Genomic DNA, 10,023 nt, shown 5'->3' on the forward strand with positions numbered 1-10,023 from the left:
GTGAGGCAGCAGGGGTCAGTGGGGAGAGGGGGCCAGTGAGGCAGCAGGAAGTGGGGAGAGGGGGGCCGGTGAGGCAGCAGGAGTAAGTGGGGGGGGGGGGGGCTGGTGAGGCAGCAGTAAGTGGGGAGAGGGGGGCCGGTGAGGTGGTTATGGTAGCCTAGTGATTGCAGTGGCGTCTGCATCATTGTGGAGATGGATCTTACGACTCTGAGATCTGGACTCATTTTTCTTGCTTACCTTTTGCTCTGTTAAATCTTTTAATTCTGGATTTTGTAAGTGGGCGCCAGTGAATGGCAACTTTGTGCGCTTTTCACTGTGCTTATGTATTCCTATACTCAGTACATGTGACAAATAAATAAATCTAATCTAAACTGGTTTTGTGTGATTTTTGACCTTGTAAGTATGTGAGTTATCATTGGTTATTTATCTGAATGATGTTCCTTCATCTGGGTGCTAATGCTTCTCAGGAGAGTGTTGTTCCTGTACCACTTGTTATTGCCATGGTACTTATTTCTCATTTACTTTCACTGTGCTTTTCAATTTGACCGGAGATGATGCATCGTGTTGAATTTCCCAATTCTTTATGAAGCAGCTAAATTTTTCCCTCGTGAACTAAGGTCTGCTGTCAGTCATCACAATGTCTAGAATGCTGTAACAAGTTACCTGTACTTTAAGGCATTCTGCAATTCCACTAGTAGTTGTTGAAGACAGCTGGCCTATCTCTTAGTTGTCACTATAGATTGCAACTCTGACAAGATTATCAGTTCCTGTGAGAATGAGGAGGTTTACACCCAGCTTCATCCATGATCTGCCTGGAATGTGTTATTTGTGACTTTCTAGATTGCTCAGCTTGATACTCATTACACCTGCACAGGCTGATATGATGCTGCTTATATTTGGTCATTAGATTGCATCTCTTGTCTTCCTTAGACTTGACTTAATTGCTCAGTCGTTTGCATACATGCGTTTTAGAATCTGTCCTCTCAACTCCTTCGGGAAAATGACTTTACTTTCTGTGCACACTGTGCCATCTTCACTTGCTCATTCATCTCTGAAAACCCATATGTTCTTATGACCATAGGAGCATCCTTTATGCTTTCATCACTAAATCGATGAACACTTGGAGAGTTGCTTCTTGCTGGATAGTTTAATCAATATAAGCAAGGCACTTATTTATAAAATTCAATGTGTCTCAGGGGTTGATTACTTACACAGCATGTTGAGCACTGCTTCATGTTGGAACTAAAAGATTTCACACTTTGTCATATCATCTGCCACTTCCTTCAGAGGGAGTGCTGCTCCTGACAGCATGTCAGTGATATATGACTGCTTCTCTTGCTTGTCTGTCATATCACATACATTTCTCTACAACAGGAGTAGTATTCTTTGCAGATGCTTTGGAGATTCAAATGTCACTTTTCCAAGTGGCATTGAGGGAAATGTTCAGAAGCAAGGACAACAGGCAAGTATGTTTTCACGATCTGAGCACAGCACATTCTATTTGCATTGACACCTTGGATGCAGATGCAACAGGTTAGGTAAACAACTGAAAGAACTGCAGATGGCTGGAAATCAGAAACAAAAACATAAATTGCTGGAAAAACTCAGCAGGTCTGGCAGCATCTGTTGAGAAAAATCAGCATTAACATTTCAGGTCCAGTGACCCTTCTTCAGAACAGGTCAGCATTGCTCCAAGTCCTGTCTTGCATGTGTCACATTATGGTCTTCAATTACATCTTCCATTGTGCCTCTATTTTTATTGATAAGCAAACAAGAATATCACTTTCTTATTTTATCTATGTTAATATTCCTCTGGAGCCATGAAAATGTGAAATAGTATGCACAACGAACTGTATCTCCTGAACTGCACCCAGAATCTTGTTAAAAAGCTGCTATTTTCACCCAGATTCACTTTCTAATAATCATTGTTTCCAGGACAGTGAACATTTTTGCCTTTGGAAGTTATAGAAAAATTCCATTGATGCCTGGCATTGGGTAGTGAGATCTTTTCAAAACTTTATTTAGAACCTTGGGTCAATGTATACTCTCAGCCTTCCACGTTTTTTCACTGCTACCACGCTGTTAATCTTTACTGTAGGAATTGTCACTTTATTGACTATTGCTTTCTTTTCCAGCCCTATACTCTTATCTTCCAGGCTGACCTTGAAGGCAGTTAGAACTTACTTCTGCACTCTCATCTATTTTGAGGTGATATTCTTCAGGAAGATTTTCTAAATCCATAAACACATAATTGTATTTCTCTAGGAGCTGTTCTACAGTTAATAGTTTTGTATACTGTGACACATTGCAAATCTCCTTTGGCATTTTGAGGGTTACCAGACCAAGCCTTAGACTTTTCATTCTGGTTGAAATAAGTGGCTTTTGACTGCTGTCTATGATCTGGAATTCCAGATCTTCAATCATATCATTGCATTGAGCTCTTGAAGTAATTCCTGCTTTCGACAGACACAAGTATGCTGCCATCGTATAGCTTCAACCCTACCATTGTGAGCCTCATTTTTGGATCACTGTATTGAGCCACTTCACACACATCTTGAAGGTCATAATGCTATGTAATGTACCAGTGCCCAGCTGACACCTTATGTTGAGTTAATGTGCTCCTTCTGCATTCATCATTGAACAGTTTCCATTTATTATGAATCGACCTGACTGAACCAATGTGTCATTTGGTATGGAGCGATTTGTCGGAAAATTTGGCTGAAATGTCTCCAGTGGCCACCTGTGCAAGCTTGATGTGTTTCCTTCTGGCCAAATATTTGTGTGCAAAGTGATTCAGTTTCTTCAGTGAGAGCCCTGTTTTCCCCATGCTGAACCTGTCTTCCTTTCATGTGTATGTTCTCTGCAGTATTTGTAACATGCTGTTTGTGATCATTCTGCCCTTTCAGCGTGAAAAGTCAGTATTATGGAAGGCCTGGTCTGTTCTGGCATAAATATGCACTAATTGCTGATTTACAATCTTAGCACTTCCGCACATATTGATCACTTTTCTTCTCTCTCAGTAGGTGTGCTTTTATCATGGGATCTCATGCCTAATACAACACTGTATTTAATCAGATCATTTAATTTAGATAAATTTACAGAATTTTGCAAACTGTGTGAATGCAGTAATGGACTGTCTTTAACCTTGGCCCCTAAAATTTAACGTATACCATTCGTATTATACGTTCATTTGGGACTCAAAACATGTTTTTAAGTTTTTTCAAAATTTCTGCTGTTCCTTCTGCTCCTTGCAGGGATTTAGGAATCCTGTAAATCACTTTCTAAGTGTCACTTCCAAAAGTGATAAAATTCTAGCTCCTTGCAACTACTCCAGCTTGTTAATTAAATCTGTTGCAATCTCATAGTTTTCCTATTGAGTGGAAAAACTACCAGTTGTTTCATATATCTTTTTGAATGGGGTGGGAGAGGGTCGTTTGTAGCCACTGTAACTTACCCAGTTCTTTCAGATATACTTGTTTTTTCTATTCTGTCTTCTGTGGCTTCCTGTCATTTTTAGAAGTTTTCAGCAACTCATTTAAGTAGTTTGCTTTCAGTAACTGTGTTTTCAGTATAGCTCTTCAACACTTAATCTCACCTCCTCTCTGCCACCATGTTTCAAGATCACAGAACAGCAATCTGGTTTGCATTATGTTTAATTTGAACTAGTTGTAAGATGGACGCCTGCAGTGGGTATTGCCTGTAGATGTCACATGGGTACAGCAGGCCAGGAGACACAGTAGTATAGTATTGCATTTCTATTGGAAACACCATGTTCCTGTTAACCTGAGCCTCTGGATTAATAATCCAGTGAAATTACCACTACACCACCACCTCCTTAAGTACAAAATAACTAGATAGCAGCAGCCCTCTCCCAAATATGACTTGCACACAATTCAATGCCATATTAATATAAGAGTGGATAGTACTCCAAGTGTTGAAGTGATGCTATGATAAATCAAAGGTGAAACCTGAACTGACTCTTAAGTGAAGCAGACTGTGTTTGAAAGTGCCATTGTGCTTTATTAGACTGTCTGGTGCCCTATTTCAGAGGCTTTGAACATTTTTTCACAGAATAAATTTGGAAATATATGTTTCAAATTAAAATTAGTTCACAGTTTTAAGATCCTTGGACCAAACAATGCTGCTAATGAAACAAAGGGTGCATTCAATATGTAGATTATTTTGATAAAAATAATGTACAAGGGAATGAGAAAGAAAAAGATTGGCATTAAGTAATGATGCTTATTTGAGGAGCGCATGCAGGCATAATGAGCCGAATGGCCTTCTTCTGCGAGTAAACTTCTGTAGTTCTGTGTGATATGTCAATAAGCAGACAGTACGTGTTATCCATATCCTGGGACAATATCTACTTCATTGAATCCTCAGAAACTCCAACCAAGCATTCATATCTGTAGCCAGAGGCATGTTTTGAGTTGTCTTCAGAGAGTTCAATTGGGATAAATGTGAGGTTTTGCATTTTGGTACAATGAACAAGAGTAGAGCTTATACAATTAATGGTAGGACCTTGGCTAGTGTTGTAGAACAGAGGGACCTAGGGGTGCAGGTACATAATTCTTTGAAGTTTGTGTCACATATAGACAGGGTGGTTTAAAAAGGTGTTTGGCAGGTTTGCCTTCATTGCTCAGTCCTTTGACTATAGGAGTTGGGAAGCCATGTTGAGGTTGTACAGGGTATTGGTGAAGTCCCTTCTGGAATATTGTGTCCAATTCCGGTTGCCCAGTTATAGGAAGGATTTTACTAAGCTGGAGAGGGTTCAGACGAGATTTACCAGGATGTTGCCGGATATGGAAGGTTTGAGTTATAAAAAAAGGCTGGATAGGCTGGCACTATTTTTCACTAGAGTGTAGGAGGTTGAGAGGCTACCTTATAGTAGTTTATAAAATAATGAGGGGTATAAATAAAGTGAATGGTAGTTGTCTTTTCCCTCGGATTGGGAATTTCAACACTAAGGGGCATATTTTTAAGGTGGGAGGAGAAAGTTTAAAAAAGACATGAGGGGCAATTTTTTTTTATACAAAGGGTGGTTTGTGTGTGGAATAAGCTTCCTGAGGAAGTGGTGGATGTGGGTACAATTACAACGTTTAAATTACATTTGGATAATAAATGAATAGGAAAGGTTTGGAGGGATATGGGCCAGGATCAGGCAGGTGGGACTAGATTAGTTTGGGATTATGTTCAGCATGGACTGGTTGGATCGAAGGTTCTGTCTCCGTGCTGTATGACTCTATGACTCTATAACGCATTTTTGGGGGTTTGGGTGAAGACGATAGCCAATTTGTAGGCCTATCAGGCAATCATAGCTAGAGGGTGAAATCGGAAAGAAAGAAACTTGGGGAAAAAGAACCTCAGTCAGGAACTGAACCAATCCGCATAAAGTCTGTGTGCAGCAAGGTCTAATTTATGCATTCAAGGTTAGAGAGAGAAAAATTCAAATGAGTTATGCTTGTTTCACACCTATACACCCAGTACTTTGGAGAACGTTTTAAGTAGATAATTTTGGCTGCTCTATCTTGTTCAATTACATGTATTCTAGATAACAAACTGACTTCTTAACTTTATATTGAACTCGTCACGTCAGAATGTTCTAGTATTTCCAACTGCTGGGAGATTGGATACATGGGAAAGACAGAGGTGCCTATTTTCATTGCCGTTGTCAGTTCGCACTGAGACTGAGATCAGTGTCTCATTCTTGCTCACGCTCTGACCTTGTGTTGTTTAGGACCATCGTAATGGCTATTACATGTGGAATATTTATGTCGAGAACCTACGACTAAATCAGACCTCTACAAGATTTCGCAGCTCAAATGGAGGGCATACATTTTGCACATTCCTACTAGGAATGCTACTAGGCATAAGGCACAAAGCAGCAGAACCAGCGGTCCTTTAAAAGAACTGCTGAAGGCAGCTTAGGAGGCATTTGAAAGGAGTTCTCCACCTTGTCCCAGGAGAAATCTTCACACCAGCCTGTAGTTCCTCTATCAACCTCATCCCCTCCCCCAATTCCGCATTGCTTATTCGCATCCTTCTTTTAAAACTCTCGTCCACCCTGTCCGATTTACAGTTTGACGGAGTGTTGGATAAATATTTCCGGTTTGCTGTACAGAAATGAAATGATCCCTAACTATTAAAATAATTCGCATGTACCAGCATAGCAATCGGCTGGGCAGAACATTCACACATCCCGCAAGATATCTTGCTATCTATCAAAATGTTGTCTCTGCGATACTGAGTTCATGAAAATGAGGACGCATTATTTCATGTCTTGGTAATCAACACTGCTGGTTAATTCCTGGACGGCAAAAATGTAGAAATTGACCGATCATTGAACACTGCCACTGAGCGCAAAAGAGTATCTAAACTAAATCTAAAATAGCCATCCCTTTTTACAAACCTGACACCAGATTTAAATTGTAGTAACCTAAGTGTAGTTTTGATGTCAAGCAAACTGCTTAAAGATTGACTGTAAAAAGGTATTTTAAAAGCAAAAGAGGTCGTTCACCTCAGTTGACTGGGCGGCTGCAATGCAGTGATTCACAACATCGTGCGTTCAATTCCTACACTGTTTGAGGTTTTCATGAAGGGTTCTCCTTCTCAACTTCTTCCCTTGCCTAATGTGTGGTGACCCTGTAGTTAAACCGTCGTCAATCGCCTGTCTGTAATGAGAGAGCACTATATGGTAACATTTTAAAGTTTAACAGCTGCGTAAATAAAAATGGTTGAAAGGCCCCTACAAATAAAGCATGACCAATTTTTAATTTCTACTAAAAGATTCTACTAAAGGATTCAGCTTAAACGTTTGGGACAATTACTGTCAGTACATGTTCTAAAAATTAAACAAAGTAATTTCACATTTAAAATAATGGCAGGAAAACGACCCACAAGTGTGAGGTGATGCATTTTGGGAGGTCAAAAAGACAAGTATACAGTAAATAGCAAGGCCTTTAGGAGTATTGATATACAGTGGGATCTTGGGTGCAAGTCCATAGCTCCCTGAAAGTGGATAAAGTGGTAAAGAAGGCATGTGACATGCTTACCTTCATTGGTCAGGTCAATGAGTATAAAAGTTGGCAAGTCATGTTACTGCTGTAAAAAACTTCAATTAGGGGACATTTAGAGTATGTGTGCAGTTCTGGTCATCACACAATAGGAAGGATGTGGAGGCTTTGGAGATAGTGCAAAAAAAGGTTTACCAGGATGTTGCTTGGATTGGAATGAATTGGCTATAAGGAGAGATTGGATTGTTTTTGCTAGAGAGTCAGAGGCTGAGTGGTAACCTGACAGAAGTGTATAAAATTATGAGGCATGGACAGGTTAGATAGTCAGAGTCTTTTTCCCAGGGTGGAAATGCCAAATACCAGGCTGCGTAGGTTGAAGGTGAGAGGGGAAAGTTTAAAGGAGATGTGTGTGGCAAGTTTTTTTCACAGAGGGTGGTTGGTGCTTCAAAAGATGGTAGACACGGATATGGTAGGAACATTTAAGAGGTATTTAGACAGACACATGAACAGACAAGGAATAGAAGGATATGGATCAGGCAGAGGAGATTACTTCAGAATGGTATCATGGTTGGCACAGAAATAGTGGGCTGAAGGGACAGTTCCTGTGCTGTAGTGTTATACGTTTTTGTTCTATTACTGAAAAAGGATTTAATTTTGTGTATCAGGATTGGGTGCATACATAAGTGGGCAGCATGCACTCATTCCCTGTGTCTGAAGTCAAACTGACCTTTGAGAACACAGCTGTGATTACTTTATTGTCTTGGTGACAGGTGTCTAGTTTGTACAAACTGCAAAATTGGCATGGATTACCAAACAGATTATGTATGAATTCAAACAAAAATATTGCATTTTACACTCCCAATATGATACTGTCCCCAACAGAAAATAAGCTTTTAGCATTTGTAAATACATAAAAAGAAACAAATTCCTACCTGATAGCTCTTACTGTGGAGGGATGATTGTATTATCATGTTTCAACATCTTATTCAAACAGTTTTAGCCAGTTGTAACTGAGATATGAGCAGGTCTGCAGGAAACATTTTAGATTTATATTAGTATATTACAATCTTACCTCTGTACACACTTTCTTTCAGTTTTTCAATATTAAAATTCCTAAATTCACCTTCATGATTGAATCTGCTCAGATGAATTAGTCAACACCTCTTCCCAGTGGAGACACTCCAGTGCCACTTGTGAATGGAGTTTGTTATTACAGTGTGACACCTTTAAATAGGCAGTTTCAATCATAAATATGACTTAATAATTTCAACTGAAAATATATCATCTTAAAAGGAAGCTGAATTGTATAGAATCATACAGCACAGAAGGAGGGCATTTGGCCTTTTGTGCTTTTGTGGGCACTTTGAAAGATACACTGTTAGTTTCATAGCCCTGCTCTTGTCCCATGTACCTACTTTTTTGTCTCTTTTTCAAATATATTGTTGCAACTGAAAGAGGAGTGATCAGGGCTCCCCTTCTTCTGTTGAACTCCCTCTTGGTCAGTTGCAACATTTTTTTTCATTCTGTTTTAGCAGATATCACACTTCAATTGACCTTATGCGAATCAAAAATGAGCCATGATTACTGACTTTTCTTTATCACAAGTACTGAATATTTGTTCTTGTATACTTCAACTTACATTGTGATTAATGTTATGAGGCCTATAGACCACTCTCAGTAGTGAATTTCTTTCATCTATTATTGCACATCTCCATCCATACTGATCCTACATCCTGATCTCAAGAACCAAGCTCATCTCTAACTATTGCATCAATGTTATCCTTGATTAACAATACCACCCCACCACCTATACCTAGCCTCCTATTCTTCTCAAATGCAATATACCCCTCAATATTTAGGACCCGACTCTTGTCATTCCTGGCATGTCTTCATAATGGTAATCAGTTCATATTTATTTAACACAAGAGTGCTGTCAATTTGTCTACGATATGAATGCAATGTGCATTCAGATACAGAATCCTTAAATTTGTCTTTTCGTTCTCTCTGTAATATCTCTTTTTGGTTGGTGGTGTATTCTTAGGTTTATTTTCCTTATTCTTTCTGCCATTCTCTGACCTTCATTTCCCATAATTCTATTTTGCTCTCGACTCTTCCCTTTAATTTCCTACATCTATCTAAGCTTGATTTCTTACTCCTACAGTTTCGTTTCAAGATCTCTCTACTTCCTTAGTTATACAGTTTGCTAGAACACATGTCCCAGCATAATTCAAATCAGACTACCCCAACAGTACAGCTCCAATTTTCCACTGTACTGACGTCAATGCCTCTGCACTGGAACCCACTTTTTTCACCAGACTTTCATCAGTGTTTCAGCCACATATTTACTTAACTATTCTTAATGTGCTCTCTGCTAATTGGCACCCATTTCAAATAATAATTCAGTGAGTATCACTGTTGAGGATCTGCTCTGCAATTTGATGTCTAGCTCCTCATACTGTACAAGCTGACCCTCTTTCTTAGTTTTCCCTATGTCATTGGTATCTATACACACCATGACCACTGGATACACCCCCTCTCATTCAAATTCCTGCCCTGCCTGAATAGATGTTATAAATACTGGCATCAGTTATGCAAAATAGCCTTTTTGGACTCGTCCCTTGCTGCACAAAATGGGAGTTATAACCCTCACTGGACTATCCCAATTACCATCCTTCCTTCATTACATTCCTTTTTACTTCCCCTGCTTGAAAGGCACCCTGAACCAAGGGGACCTGGTCAATTCACTACTCTACCTAGAGACCTTGCTTTCAACCACACAAGTGTGTACCTCAAAGATAAATGTTATATAAATACAAAGTGAGACGTTCCATTGCTGCAGAATTCTCAAACCTCTTACCTGCTTCACTTTTGGTGACACCCTGCAGTATGTGTAGTTTTAGATATTTAGAATCCCTGCAGTGTGGAAACAGGCCCTTTGGTCCACACTGACCTCACAGCATCCCACCAGATTCATCCCCCTATAACCCACCTAATCTACACATCCCTG

The 10,023-nt window shown here is 39.6% G+C and overlaps 1 long non-coding RNA gene across 1 annotated transcript in view; it reads right to left on the reverse strand.

Moving 5' to 3' along the window:
• LOC125485430 overlaps positions 1-8,048 on the reverse strand; it is a 22,596-nt gene extending 14,548 nt beyond the window's left edge. Inside the window, exons 1-2 of the long non-coding RNA XR_007264163.1 lie at positions 7,949-8,048; positions 6,521-6,674 (exon numbers count right to left, since the gene is read on the reverse strand). This is a non-coding gene — a long non-coding RNA (uncharacterized LOC125485430). The remainder of the gene's footprint in view (positions 1-6,520; positions 6,675-7,948) is intronic.
• Positions 8,049-10,023: the final 1,975 nt, after the last annotated feature.

This window comes from Rhincodon typus, chromosome 19 (genome assembly GCF_021869965.1).
Source record: "Rhincodon typus isolate 14 chromosome 19, sRhiTyp1.1, whole genome shotgun sequence".
In the NCBI taxonomy this organism is placed as follows: domain Eukaryota; kingdom Metazoa; phylum Chordata; class Chondrichthyes; order Orectolobiformes; family Rhincodontidae; genus Rhincodon; species Rhincodon typus.